Below are 3,325 nucleotides of genomic sequence, written 5' to 3'. Positions count from 1 at the left end.
CGCCTGGCGGCCGCCGACCCCAAGACGATGCTGCGGGTGCTGGACGCCGGCTTGGAGCAGTGCCTGGCGCTGCACTCGGCTTACATCCCCGTGCCCCGGCAGAGGTAGGACGGCGGCGGCGGGCGGACGGGCGGGCGCGCGGGGGCTTCGCCGTGGCCGGGGCAGAGCTGCGGGTCCGTGTAGCTCCTCTTGCTCCGCTCCCGGAGCCGTGGGCTGAACCGGGCCAGAGCTTGTGCTGCCAGCTCCGAGCGCCTTCGAGCCGGACACGCGGCTCTCCAGGACTGGCGAGGGGCGACGGCTCGCGGCTGCGTCGGACGGAGCCGCCCCGCGCTCGCGGCTCTGGCGCGGCTCCCGCTGTGCCGCGTGCCTACGGCAGCTGCTCTCCGCCGGGAAACACGAGCCCGGCGCGGCGCGTGGGCTTGCGCAGGGGCCGCCCGGCTCCGCTCCGCTCGGCTCTGCTCCGCTGGCAGGCACGCAGCGGGCTGACGTGCCGCCCGGCTCCAGCTCTGCGGTGCTCCGTGCTCGGGAGCCCCCGGGATAAAAATAACCCTGGCCGGAGGCTGCCCTGCTGGCAGTCACGGCGGCACCGCCTCGTGGGGGATCCCTGGGCGCCGGCAGCATGGGGATCTTTCTGGTGCACGCTTAGCCACGGCAGCCCCGATCCCTCCTCTCCTTCTTGTCCTGCTCGGATAAATGCACGTTTTCTGTTTTCCCTTTTCTGGGTGAAAGAGGAGGACTTTGGACGCTTGTCTGGAGCGCCGGGCTCTCCGGCTGCGGCCAGCAGTCCCGTGCAAGCGGCCCTGCCGGAGCTGCCCTGGCTGCCTGGCGCAATCCCTCCGTGGCGGATGCTCCAGGGCTGCCGCCGGCTCCCGCATCCCTCCTGGCTGCTCTGACGGGCAGCAAACAGCTGATCGGCTCCTCTCCCCCACCGGTGGGAAAAGCTGGAGGTTTCTACCCCGCGGGGTGCTCGGCGCAGGGGTTTCTTGGTGCCGGGTGGGTGCAACCGGAGCCAGCCGCCGCCTCACGGTCCGGGAGAGCCGGCGAGCGTCTCCGGAGCCGGCGAAGCGGCTTCCAAGCGCTGAAACCAGTCCGGAAAGCAGCGGTGCCGGGAGAGGGGGCGGGAGAGGCCGGGAGGCCGCATGCTCCGTGGCAGCTGTGCGGCCCCGCTGGCCGGCCCGCCTTCCCGGCTGGATTTAGTCGGAGAGCGGCGCAGCGTGTGGCTGCCAGCGGGGCCGAGCGCCGCCGTGGAAAAACCCACCGGCAGGCTGGTCCGGTCTGCGCCCCCCCCCCGTAAAAGCAAGGGGCTTTTTTTCCATCCCTGCGCCCGGCCCCCGGGAAGGAAGCGGGAGGCCGCGAGCGGCTGCGGCGGTGAGGCTTAAGGAGGACGCCTGGGATCGCCTCCGGGCGGGAGCCCACCGCCGCGGCCGCGCTTCCTTAACGGCGGCCCCGAGCGCCGCGCTCCCGCGGCTGGTGACGTTCCCGGGGACGGGCTGGCTCCGGGGCGGACGCTCCTGCCGCCCGCCGGCTCCTTGCTCCCGACGCTTGGGAAATAGTGCCCGGATCCGCCGCCTTCCCGCCCGGCGTCGCCCCCGGGCCGCGCTCCGTTGGGGACCCGCCGCGCCGATCCGAACGCGGCGCTGTGCCGGTTCGGCCGCAGCGGTGACCCCGGATCGATCGCCGCGTTGTTCTGCCCTTCGTTAAGCTGTTAAAATCAGCGCGCTCGTTTTGCCCCAAGCGCGTCGGAAGAGTCTTGTTTGCTTAGGGTGGGTTTTTTTTTTTTAATTCTCTCGTTTATTCTTTTTTTAATAACCCCCCCCCCCGGCAGCGCGGAGGCCTTTCCGCAGGCAGCCCAGCCGCGCAGAGGCGGGAGGTAAAGGCACCGCGGCGCGGGAGAGCCTCCTCGCTGCCAAAAATCCCGTTTTTTTGCTCTTCCCGTGCCTTTTCGCGCGCGTGGGCAGCTCTGGCTTCGAGAGAGCTCTCGAGCGCCCCGAGAAATCCCCGGCACGCTCGGCACCCGGCGCTCCCCTGCTCCGCCGGGCTCGGGGCGCCGCGTTACCCCGCGGGATCGGGGCCGGGGCCGGTGAATCCCCCCCGGCCGTGGGAAGCGCCGCCGGCCGCGCGCGGGCTCCCGGCTGGACCGCGGTGCCGCGCGGCACCGTTCAGGCACGTGCCGGGCGCGTTTCCTTCCTGGAGAAGCAGAGACGGCGCTTGCGGGCCGCAGGTTTGGGCCGCGCTTGCAAAATGGCTTCTGCTGCTCCTGACCTCCCTCTTTTTTTTTTTTCTTTCTTTCTTTCTTTTTTTTTATTTTATTGTTTTTTTTTTCTTTTTCCACTTCAGGAAGTTGTTTAGCCTGAGCGGAGGGAAGCCGCGCTGCGCCGGCGCCCGGCGGCAGGACGCACGCGCCGCTGCCGGCTCCCGTCCGGGGCTCGCTCGAGCCGTGAGCAGCGGCGCCGGCCGCTCCTGCCGCCCATCCGTGGTTTTTCCGGCCCGGCAGCCGGGTCCGCGCGGCACCCCGGGGTGCTGGGYGCAGGGTGGCCGCACGCTGCTCCGGCCTCTTCTTCCTCGCCTTGCCGGTGTGCTCGGCCGGACACCGCCGGACGCCCCGGTTTTCCAGCTGCCCCCTTTCCCTGCCTGGGACCGGCCGGTTTGCGCCGCTGCCCGGTCCCGTGCGGAGCGGCTCGGCCGCCGCGGGAAGGGCCGAGCCCGGAGCCCGGAGCAGCCGCCGCGGCACCGTCGTCCTCGGCCGGGGCGGGAGGCGGAGCGGGAGGAAGGGGCTGGCGCGGCCCTGCTCTTCCTCCGCCGGCTGCTCCTCGGCTGCCCGCCGCGGCCGTGCCTCGGGCGCCCCGCTTTAAGGGCGAACGTTCATTTTTGCGGATTATTCACTTAAATAACGGGAAGAAGCAGCGGGGGGGGGGGGGCAGCGGTCGGGGGCCGGAGAGGCGGAGGGGGCCCAGGGCCTCCCCAAAACGGCTGCTCCCCCCCCACAGCGGGGCGTGGGGTGAGCCCCACCAGCCGGCGCGTGGAGCACGCTGCGCCCGCAGAGCCGCCAGGGCAGCGAGGAGGAGGAGGCGAAGCCTTCCTCCCCCCTCCGATGCAGCCTGGCTGCAGCAAGGAGGAGGAGGGGAAGCCTTCCTCCCCTCACGGTGTAGCCTGATGGGCAGTGAGGAGGAGGAGGAGGAGGAGGAGAAGCCTTCCTCCCCTTGCGGTGTAGCCCAGCGGGCAGTGAGGAGGAGGAGGAGGAGGAGGAGGAGGAGAAGCCTTCCTCCCCTCGTGGTGTAGCCCGAGGGGCAGTGAGAAAGAGGAGGAGAAGCCTTCCTCCTCTCGC

This window comes from Apteryx rowi, unplaced genomic scaffold (assembly GCF_003343035.1).
Source record: "Apteryx rowi isolate R43461 unplaced genomic scaffold, aptRow1 scaffold_0, whole genome shotgun sequence".
Lineage (NCBI taxonomy): Eukaryota > Metazoa > Chordata > Aves > Apterygiformes > Apterygidae > Apteryx > Apteryx rowi.
This window is presented reverse-complemented; position numbering follows the sequence as displayed.